Below are 12,451 nucleotides of genomic sequence, written 5' to 3' on the forward strand. Positions count from 1 at the left end.
AGGAGGGAAACAGTGAAGGGGGTGGAAACAGCATGTGTTTTGCACTCAGAGTTCCTGGGTTGGAATCTGGGCTTGCCAGTCACTTAATCTTCCAAGTGTCAGTATTCTCTGTTACCAAATACGGAAACGAGCTATTGATATAACTGTAGCAGTATTGCTAACAAGGCCGTTAACATTAATTGAATAATTATGTTATGCCAGGCGTTCTATTAAATACTTATATGCCTCATCTCAAACCCCTTTATAATGCTAGGCAGTGACAATTATTATCCCCATTTTATGGATGAAGAGACTGAGGTAAGAAAATATTAAATTACTTACTCTAGGCCACTTAGCTAAGAAGTAGAGCTGGTTTTTGAACCCAGGTCTGTCTGATTCCAAAGCCCGTCCTTTGAACCACTACACTAGGTAGAAATGATGATTAAATAATACAACACAGAGTATCAGACATATAGGAAGGGGTCATTCTTTTGTATCATTCTTTTTAAGGCTAGGAATTATAGGAGGCATAAAGACAGCTCCAGTTCCTGCTCTGGCTTTTTCAGAATTTTCTCTACTACCTCCCCTAGGTGGGCACACACCAGACCGAAAGATAGTGACTTAAGACTACGACCCAAATCATGAGAGATATTAAGTTACCACCAGCCCTATTTCTTTGACCACGTAGAAAATTTGGTAAACTGTCTAGAAAATATCATGACAGACCAAAACTGGGACGCTGTCTGGTCTCAAATCAGAACTTGTAGGAGGGTGTTGTGCCCAGCAGGAAGGGGAGAGGGAGATGGAATCGAGACCAGAAACATCCCACTGCCAATTACTCTTAGTGGTATTCCTAATGGAAGCCACAGAAGCTTACAGTGACTATTGCAGAAAAGCCACATAATTATAGAACTGCACCATATTCCAGCCTCCTGTGGCTTCCATGTGTGTTTTTGTGATCCTAGGTTGTGTCTAGCCCACGTGTTAATTTCTACCTGCTGAATACAATTTGGTTTGTAGTAAGCGATGATTTTAAGAACTTTCTCAGCAACTCACCACAGAGTGGGATTCTTTTCTAAACCATGTGAGGCCAGAGAATCCGCACAAACAACTGATTGGTATGTTCTGCTTCAGGAGAATAATGAGTCTTCTGCAAAAAAGATCATAAAGTCCTTGAACGAACTATGGCAATTGCTTTAAGTACATCTGTAAATTTGGGCTTCCATGAATTTAGTTACGCCTTTTCAACTATGGCTCGATCACAGTTTGTCAAATCACAGTGTTATTATTGAGTTTTCAGGAGGTCTTTGATTATTTCATGACCTTTTCCGTAAATAGCACCTATTACTTTGATACAAGAATTTTTGAAGTGCTCCACAATCTTTCGCTATTCCCTGGGGCCTGGGTCAACATTCCTGTCGTCTCTATTTTAAGATGAAACACAGAGAGTTTAAGTGCTTTTTCCCATGGGCTCCCAGCAAGTCAGCATCTATGGTGGACACAAGCTTCTTAAGCTTTTGACTTGAGATGAGCTCACTGAGCCACAGATTTCCCCCAGCAATTATTTATACACATTATGCATCTGACCTGGATATGTTAGTTCTTATTTCCCATTTGCATGATGAGGAATACATTAGGCATCCAAGAAGGAATATTTCCTCAACACAAGTAGCGGAGTCCTAATCCCGGCTTTACAGGCTCAGGGAGGGTCAGGGTGGAGGATGACCCCGGCCAGCACGCACAGGCCTGAAGTGCATGTTCTGGGTAGAGCCTGGTCAGAAGCAGGTCAAGCGGTGATCGGTTGTTGCTCACGGCAGAGAGATGAGGGAGGGAGACACATTTTCTCACTTGGGTTTTTCTAAGTGTAAAATACCGTTTAATTGTGGAATGCTGGAATCCTTTTCTGCCTGTTAGGCAACTGAAGAGGGGTCCCCAGAAAATACTGTGGGTAATGAGCTTATATGCATGTACCACTGTAGGTATGGGATGTGTGTGAGGAGAGAAACTTCTTATTTTTATTTTTTGCCTTTTCCCTTTTGCACTCAGAGAGACAGACCATAAAGAGTACTTTAGAAAGTATGCATGGAGAATTAAATATCAGAGTTTGGTAAGCTATTTCTTTTAAAATGACTTTTATTAATAGTTTCTTTGTTATAAAACTATCTTGTCCTATTATAAGTTCATTAAATAAACTTCATAAAATACAGATAAGCAGAGAGTAGAAAATAAAATCACCCTGAATTCCACTAGCCAGGAGTAAACTTTATTAACATTTTGGTGTATTTTTTTCTTTCTTAAAAATGGGCTTACAATTTTTTTTACAATGATTATATATTTAAATATATTATATAATTTACTACCTGTTTTATACATACACAGAGGATTATACTATGCATATTGCCTTATAACCTGCTTTTTAAACTTAAACTTGATATATTTTGAAAACCTTCTCTGGTCATTAGTCTTCTCCAACATCATTCCTGATGGTTGCATAGCATTTCATTGTATGGATGTATCATTGTTTATTTAACTAATCCTTCACTGCTGGACATTTATGTTGTTTCTAAGTTTTCTCTGTTATAAGCCTTCATCAGGCTATGATGAAGATGCAAATTTTATTTATAATGGCATCAGATCACATATTTTATTTGTATCTTCTGGAAGACTTAAGACATGAGGTAGCTAAGCAATATTACTGCTGTATTAATCTTATAATGGGAAACCTTGGGGGGAGAGTACTGCTCTGAGTCCACCCAGGGCTAACATGGGAATACGTAAAACAGTAAAGAGCTCGTTCTTGTTCACTAGAAATGGAGATAAATCCAACAAGTGGAGAGCTATATGTAGCTAAGGAAATATACTTCTCATACAGCAGACTAGATGATAGTAGAATAGCACTTAATTAAGATACTGAATACAACACTTACAAAGTGTTAAAAAGTAAAGAACTCATTTGTCTAAACTTTAAGTATGTAGAAGTAGTGGCCCAGGGACATAAATAGACTGGTCCAGTCATCTTCCATGCAGGCCTTTCCAAGGCACGTATTTAAAATAAAAACAAACAAAAAACAAACAGGAAAACTCCAAATCCTCAAATCACAACAACGACAAAAAGAAAAACCCCAAACCTACATTTTGCTTATTTCATTTGGTTCTCTATTGTCTAGATCTGATCCTGCCTTTTCAAATTCAGCAGATCGCACTCAATGCTTTTGGAAAGACCGTGTGGCCTCACTCAATTTTTTCACAGGAGGTCTATATTGTTCAAGAAACAAATCTACTCTTTTTGTATCATTCACCTTAAGCTAAAGAAAACTGTTGTGGAAATTACAAGGAGTCCATTTAAATTCTATCAACTCTTACCTCAGCTTTTTTTTCCCCCTAGCTATTTTTTTTTTTAAATACATAGATTTTCTATGACTTTCAAGCCAGCACTGATGATAACTTGACTGGCAGACATGAAAGTCTGGGCTGAAGGAACATGTGATCTGAGCAAATTGCAGCAGTTCTATAGACTGAAGTAATCAAAAACATGCATTTTTGATTACTCAGACATTGATGGTACGGACCTTCTGCACCAGGACTCAGAGGAGCATAATGATGTCGGCTCTCCCCAGATAGTTTGGATGGCTCTGTGAACATGGCTAGAGAATAGCACATTTTGTTTTCCTTCTCCTTGGGGTGACCATTGTCTCCAGTTGGTCCTGTGCTCAGTGAGTCATTAATTAAACCCAGAATCTTTATAAGTGTCCTGTTGCAGCATTGAGGTTTATTCCCCACTTATTCTGCTTCACTGCATAATATTTGGCCAATGTGCCTTCTTCTTATTTTTTAAAAACTTCCCTCATTCTTCCTCACACCATGAGGATTCATTTTTGAGATGGAGAGCAAAAGGCTAGGTTAAGAAAAATACAGACACCTCCAGAGTGCAAAAACGGCAATAAACCCATCACCTCTAACAACAGCAGAGCATGAAAAGATAAAAAACAGCCTGCCAAGAATGTAGTAACCACCCATTCACTTTTAAATGCTCTCCACACTTCAATGCACAGACCTAATTACTTTTCTGCATTCCCAAATCCACTTTGCCTATACTGCAATCAGAAACCTGGCGTTAAAATATTTTAGACTTGGAGGATCAAGACTAATTATGGGCCTTAGCTGCACCTTTTGGTTTTTCTCCCACTTCCCCCCTCCTTCTCTTCTTTGGGTTCCTTTAAAGCACGCTCCACTGGAAGAAAGGCTGCCCAGTCCCAGTCGGGGGTGAAGCCGAGAGAGAATAAAACAAAGAGCAACTCAACTCAATTCAGTAAGCTTCAATGAGGCTGGTATATTTAATGTGAGCCCAGGGTTAGCCCACAGAATTGTGGCAGAATGCAATATTCTCAACAAAAAAAGATGTGTTTAAGGTCGGCTAAGGCCCCATAAGGCTGTTGTTGGTGTTTAAGCAGGCCACTGAGGTATTTAGCACAGAGGGTTTCTAAACATTCCAGCTGGGAATTAGACTGCAGCTTTACAGTAGCTGCTTAAAGGTTTGGGGGGCTGGGAGCGTCCCCTCCCTCTTGTATTGAAAAGTCAACAAACAATAGGAAAGATCATGTCATAACAAAGATGAAGCCACCTATTATCAAGTGTAGTGACAGCTAATAGCACTATCAGAGGGACTAATCCAAGGCATTAAATAGTGTAATTGTTAAAATAATATCATGGTTATTAGAACACCCAAGCATGAGACATTTTTCATTTTACGTAACATGAAAGTATCACAGGTGAGCTGAGCCTTCGCATGACAGGCACTTGTTATAAATATGTAAATATTAGAAAATTGCGTCAGTACTGCAATTTTCCTGCAGCATACAGAATGCATTTTTGATATGCAGATGTTATGTTTCATGGCATTTACTAAGCTACTTTTGGGTAATTTTGCCGAGAGTTACACTCTTAAAAAGCTTTCATTCACACAAAACAATTTACTGTGAAAGTTGGTGCTAATGTTTTACATCGTTGAGGCATTTTTAGTTTCACGGACTTAATAAGACAAATGCTAACTCACAAAAGCATAGTTTCTCAGAGATGGATTTGTGAAATGGCTAAGAGAGGCTGAATGCTGATCGAGTTAACTTTATGGAAACTTCAGCTCTAGGTTTGAACTCTGGTAAGTTTTACGAGATTGGATCTGGGCATAGGTATCTTAGGTTTACACAGTTCTTATCCAGAATATTAGAAAGAAATGTGGTCACCTTGAGGGGGTACAAATGTCACAAAAACAGAAGAACCCTCAACATCGAAAACACAGGAAGCTACTAAAATGCTCCCTTCTTTCTGTTAGTTTCCAGTGGTCAAGAATCCAAACCACAAGTGGTACTGAAGGAGATGGTTTAAAACAATAAGATGTTTCAGACGGTCAGAGTTTGCAGGGCACTTAAAACATAATACAAGGGGCACATACATTGGCCCACAACCACCAATTAACCCTCCTTGTTAGAAAGGTAATTTATTCCACTCAGAGGCATCAAATATCAGAGAAATCATGGGCCAAAACAGTAATTATCCACAGGGAATTCAAAGGCTTTGAAAGCTAATAATTCCAAAGAAATAAAAACAGAGTTCTTTTCACTGTATAGACTTCTTCTTAAAACCTGTAATAAGAGCCAGGCCCTGACTGTGAACCTGTACACTTCAAGGAGAAAAAGGGAGGCTGCAGACGGTGGAGGCAATAATCATGGGGCTTTTCTGCATAAAACTATCTGGAAGCGGAGGTCAAAGACCAAACATTTCTGGCACTCTCTGTATCGCACAAAGTCCTGATCCAATGTGGAAATGGAGGGCTGGATTGGCCAAAAGTGGGAGTGGGGGAAAATGTTAAATTACCGAGCTAAAGAAGATGACGAGAAACTCTATTTAAAAAGTATAGCAGTTTAATTTGAATTTTCAAAGCTTGAGTGAAATAAAATCATCTTTTCTAGGATAAACAAATAATCTCAGAATTTCTCAAACTTCATGGCAAATTCTTCTTAAGAAAAGCATTTATTCTTAACGCTTCCTCTCCTTTATGTTACATTCATAATTATGAGGTCTAGTCTTGGAAATCTGTAGCTAGTGGAGCTGGTCATTGAATATTTGACAATGAAGCTCTCCCTTTATTGTACCCTCACTTATTTTCCAAATTCTTCTTACATTTTTGCTACATAAACAAAAAAATGGCAGCCCAAGTTCGTATCTGTAATAAATCATCTAAGTTGTATCTATCTATTCCATGCGTGAATGTGCTGGCATTTGGTGTTTCTACCTTTTCAAACACATGGCTTCTTAATATTCTGTAGGGAGGCCTTGACTTTTACACATTTACTACCAATTTCATAGAAATTCATGGGAGTAACACCTACTTTTCACTTAACAAGGTCAAGGCACAAATCCACATGCCTAATTTAAATGATTCCTTTTTTTTTTCATCATTGTAAATCCATACCAGATGTGAGGGAAAGAGGACGGCGATTCCCTGTAGCTCAGTTACTCTGATTACCTCTGACGATTCTCCTGTGGACCTGGGAGAACAGATTTGCATTTTATATAGCAAACTTTCCCAATGAAATAGAAATTTCCAAGATTCTGATTTTGTCCTAAGTTAGGTTAATGTTAGAACTGGACACTGCTGTGTTCTGTGACAATCTAAGATACTGAATCTGGTCACTTTGCAGACTGAATAAAGTTCTTGGGTGATGTTTGACTGTTGACAAGATGTATGTATAAGTAGTCACATAGCCAGCTGTCATCCAACGTGGCTTAGTGAACACCTCCTGGTATGTCGTCCAAAGGAGTTGGACTAGATGTCTTTGATACTCGCCTCCAACATCATCCCCTCTGTGATACTATAATTTGTCCAGTTTAGATCAAGACATTTTATTATACTTAAGAGAGCACTTTATTTTCTGACTTGAGGTATGCAAGAAAAACTTTAAATTACATTTATTTTGGTAATTAAAGATATAATTGCCTGTATCTGAGCTGGCAGGAACACTGAAATTCTTATATAGCCAATGCTAAAGTGCCATTTTTAGCATTTCAAATTTCTTAGCACATTTAAATTCTCTCATGTGTTCCTTTTTCAGGGGTTTCAACAGGGAAATAGTGGCTACTCCTCTCAAAAAATGGAAAGCAAGTACATAGATAGCGAGAATGCCCCTCACCACCTGCCTGCTCCTCAGAAGTCAGATGCTGAACATTTTGTGATGTTAACTAAGAGACAGAAGAACAAGAGAAGAACAAATGGAAACTCTTCTTGGTGACTCATGGACAGGGTAGAACATCTCAGTGGTCATTTATACTACTTAGTCAAATAACTCACTTTCTACACTTTTTTATGTTGATGACTCTTAGATTTATATTTTCACCCTGACTGCTTACCAGAGTTTTAGTCCTATTGTACGGCTCTGTACAGCCCATTGGTATTTGTTGTCCCAGTGTCACAAGGAGCTGGACACACTTAGAATTAAACTCAGTTTGATTTCCAGTGTCCTGTTTGTGGTGTTTATTTCCTTCCAAATCAAAGGCTTTGCTTGTGTCTTCCCCAGATCTGGGTGCCTCTCTTCCTCTCTGGCTCAGGGCTTCTATTATTAACAGTATCACTATTGTTGAAGTTCTCCAGGTTCAAAGCCCTGAAGGCATTTCTAACATATTACTCTCCTTCATGCTTGGTAATGATTAAGTTCTTGAAACTTTTCCTTTAGACTAAGAGCTGTGATGTTATTTCCTGTCTATTTCATAGTCATCAGACAACCGCAGGCACTTGTTACTCTTTGCCTGAATTAATGCAGCAGCCTTCTAGCAGCTCTCCTGGCCACCTCTTCCCTTTCTCTAACTCTGCTGCTAAACAAATATTTATAACACACCCACTCCCCTCCTGAAAAGCCTGTAAAGCCTCCTGATCTCCCAACGTTGTGCCTACACTCTGCTGGCTGCACGTTTCTCTCACCTTTACCATGACTCCCGAGTCTCCTTGCTGCTTAGTCTGGCCTGTCCTTGCATTCTCCTTGATTGTGCTTCTCAACCTTCCACTGTGGCCCTTTCTTTTCCTAATCACCTCCCCAAATCCTAACCATTTGTCAGCCTCTTCCCTGCGATAATTTTTGCTTGTTTTCATCCACTTCGATCTCCTCTCCTTTGAACTCCTAAATCACATCTTATCTTTAGATTGGATGATCATCTTGGCAGCTTCGGTAGAGTAGAAAGAACCTTGGATTGGAGTCAGATAAACTTGGCTCCAGAACAGGTTTCAATAATGTATCAACTCTGGACCTGGAGCAAGTCATTTTACCTCTCTGAGTCTTTATTGTCTTTTTTATAAAATGTGGATATTAATAAATGAGAGGGACAGTGATAACAACTGTGAAAGTACTCACATGTAATCAGATCTTAAATATTAGTTGAATTTGATTCTTTAAAATTATTTTTAACTACTTTATATCTGTTTGTCTGTCTTCTTAATTCAGCTTCTGGAGAGCAAATACTGTGTTTTACGTCCCTTTCTCCCTGCAAAAGACCTGGGCATTGTTATGTAAAAATATGTGGCCAAAAATAAATCTGGAATAAAACTTTCATTTTGGAAACTCGGCTAGAGTTTTCCAACAAAGCATGTTAAAGTTATTCCAATCTTGGACTTTGAAAATTCCAAGGGTAGAAACAAATAAACAACCACCACCTCAGAGTTGTGTTGTATAGCGAAATCCTACCCATACTAAATTCCTTGACAAATGTTATAACTTTATACGAACTCTTAGACCCTGACATAAATATATCATTTCTACGTAGTTCGTTCTATTTTCTTATAAACTAAATATATCAGTAGTAAAGAGATAAAGATTTGAAGACACCCTAACCCTCCTCTACCAGGGTAGTTTGTAATAAACGTTAGCTATTCTTTCTCCTGATTTTTTATTTAGTTATCATTCATTTATGTAATACTAACTATGGGAAGGTATCATTCTGGCACTTTCCAGATATTAATTCACTTCATCCTCACTAACATCTGTGAGGTAGGCAGTGTCGTTATGGTTATTTTACTGATAAGGACACTAATGTGTGGAGGGGCTGAGCAGCATGCCCAAGGTTACACAGCTAGGAAGGCTGGAAGAGGATTTGAACCCAGGCAGGCAGTTGGCCCCCAGAATCCCATACTCTTAACCAACAAGCCATGGTACTTCTTTTGAACCTTCTATTTTTTTCATGCTTTTCTTCTTGTTTGGACTCCTTTCACTGACCCCTCCGTGATAGCTAGCAGAACTCGAGGATACAATAAATACTAATGATAGTGGTTAGACTCCACTCTATGCCTTGACCTGTTGGGTTGGAAGTGGGGCTGTCAAACTCTCAGAGGGAAGAATTTCGTGGGCCTGTGGGATGGGAAAATGAATTTCTCTCTTATGGGAGGGTAGAGATTATTCCTTTCATATATAGAAGATATTTTGCTTTGTCCCAGAGATTGGGAGAGTTGACCTAATTGATAGTCATTTTTTTTACACCACCCAGAATTTCAAAATGTGTGTAAATGCAGTCACAATAGAATTGCCTCAGATAACATATCTCAAACTGTGAGTGAGATAATAGCAAATTATATGGAACTGACCAATTTACTTAATTATATTTTGCCAATACTTAACTGCACTTTCTTGAATTGTAATTTTAGATTTGAAGCAGTTCAGCAATTCCTGAGGAAAGGACTTCAAGTGGCCAATGTGTTCAAATACCCTATTTTTCTAGAGGTTTATCATATTTAGAAGATCTTCGGCCACCACACCATTGACATCATCTGATTGAGCGCGAAGGTCAGATTTTATTCCTTTTTTATGTTGGGATGTTTCTACTTGCTGTATTACACAGAAATATGGACGTTGCAATTTAGCACATGTGTGCTCGGACACTTCTGAAACTGTCACAGTTGAGCAGGTTTCTTACCTCGGCCTGGTTGGTCTGGGACTCTCCCGGAGAAAGGCCTGCTAATTTCTTATTAGTCTTTGTAGACAAATTTATGTATCATGAGAGACCCTGGTTCAATGAGCCGTTTTTGTATACAAAGAATTTTATAAGAATATAGAAATAATTTTAATTGTAAGAAGGATTTTGAGCCCCAGAATCTCATTTTACAAATGTAGACTCAAAGGAGATTTGAAAAGTCACTACTTACATTTGCTAAAACCGACATTTGTAAGTTTTTGGTAGATTTTTAGCCAAGGCCCACACTGTCACCCTCCTTCCTAAGGATGAAAGAGGAATGTTGACACCCTCCCATGCTGCTGTACATGAGAAGGCCTTTGCTTTCATTAACTAAATAGAATATACCTGTGTAAATCTGAAGGTAAAATGGCTGTTAATAATAAACATAGTAGAGGGTGTGAATATCAGTCCACAAACTCGGATGAACAAGAAATATCACATTTTTAAAATTGCTTTGAGCCAACTGTGATCCATTCCCAAGCCGTCTTGTGGGCCTGATAGGAAGTTCAGTTCTATTTAGGACTCTCTCTCCCTCCTACATTGTGCAAAGGCCCCAGGGACTTACGTAAAAGTACTGCATACTCTTTGTCCATCACCGGACATGCAGGGAAGTGCCTTTAAGACACCCATTCTCTTAGCATGGGTGTTCATTTCTGGTCAGGAGGTTTTGCTGCTTTGCTTCTGTGCCAGGAATCTTTGCCAAGCTGTTGTGTTTGCAGTCCAGTCCTATAAGCCGAAAACCCTCCCTCCCTGATCAACCTTGGTCTTACATGTTTGGCTAACACTGCCATGGAACAGTGCATGAATCCCACTCCTCACAGGAGCCCCGCGGGCTCTGATTTCCTCCCAGGAACAGGGAAATTTCCCCTTTGCCCTTCTTCTCAAGACCACTCCCCACCCACTCCTCTCCCTCCAGGGCACCTGGCACAATCTCTCAATGAGAGCAATTGTCTTCTACAACTTGTGCATTCTGCACTGTTGCAAACCGTGCTACAGCCAAGAGAGCACGAAACCTGGCCCCTGGCTAGAAATGGCAGGAGGGACTGGTAGGAAAACATGAAGGGAGAATAAAACCAACATAATTTCTTGGCTGATAATCCCACCACCCTACTGTTTAAATAAATGAATGCTCCTGTGCTGGGCTTACCTTTCCATATGATGGGTCACCAAATCCTGCCACAATCCCACAAGGACATGTTTATGATCTCCATTTTACAGAGGAAGAGCTGTTCAGTTTCCCTCCTAGACCAATCATGTGGCCTGTAAGTAGGGCCAGCATTTCAATTCAGGCCAGTCAGACTCCAAAGCAGATATTCTCTTTAAAAGTATGCCACAAATATGAGACCAAACCAAAGTTTTCTTTCAATTCTTCTCTTCCATCTCTAGATTAGTTCTGCCATATTAATAGTGCAAGCCAAATTGGATGGTTTCTTTTGCTCCAACTTCTGTGGGCTGCCTGCCTGCCAGCCTGAGAGCTTTGCCCTTCAAATTCCTCCAGGGCAGACTTTCCCAAAGGATGCTTCATGAAGGATGTGTGGTGTTTGAACTTGTTCTAAGTCAGTGTTAAAACTTAGCGTGCATCCAGACAGGCGGAAGGCTGATTAGAATACAAATTAATGGGCCTCACCTGGAGTCTCTGACTCAGTGAGTCTGGGGTGGCACCTAAGAATCTGCATTTCTAACACGTTCACAGGGGATGCTCATGCTGTTAGTGGAGGGGACACACTTGGGAGCCAGTGTTCTAGGTGGTAATGGCGTCTCTAATTTAATTTAATTGAGTGAGGATGTAGAGATAACATGAGTGACTCATATTTCAGTTACTCAGGGATTCATCTCAGGTCAATATTTCTAACTGCTGTCGAGGTTAAACGTTATCCAGTTTTCTTTTTTCCTTAGTGATAGATTGTTTAATTATATCTGTAGTGGACTGTTGTTTAAGGACAAGAAACACACAACAGTGATACTGAAATGCAACAAGTTTAAGGAGGAGCATGGACATGATAACAATTCTGCACATTTTCCTCAAGACACTCTTCCACAGTTTGACCAAATTCTTGTATAGGAACCAAAATGAGTAATATTTCAAAAACTAATGTTGAAAGAGAAAGTATAGCTTTCCAGTTGACTTTTCATTTACGACAGACTATCCCAGTGTGGGTTAATTTTTATCTACATTTTAATGTACTTAAACAAAAAATGCTACTTTTAAATTGTGTTAGTCAATAATATCATACTTTTTGTTACATAAATTAGATTTAATTAAATAACATGAATTTCTCATTAAATGCAAAAAAATAAAATATTATTTATATAAAATAAAAACACATAACTTTTTATTAAATGGCACATAAAAATTACTTAAAATATCTCTAGGGTATTCAAGAGATTAAATAATCCTAGGAAAGGGATTCAGGACTCAGAAAAGGAAGAGGAATCTTACTCTAGGGGAGTGAAATCCACCTTCGCCCATCTTTTTGTGTTA

Source organism: Ceratotherium simum, chromosome 4 (assembly GCF_057802395.1).
Source record: "Ceratotherium simum simum isolate JZ-2026a chromosome 4, ASM5780239v1, whole genome shotgun sequence".
Classification (NCBI taxonomy): domain Eukaryota; kingdom Metazoa; phylum Chordata; class Mammalia; order Perissodactyla; family Rhinocerotidae; genus Ceratotherium; species Ceratotherium simum.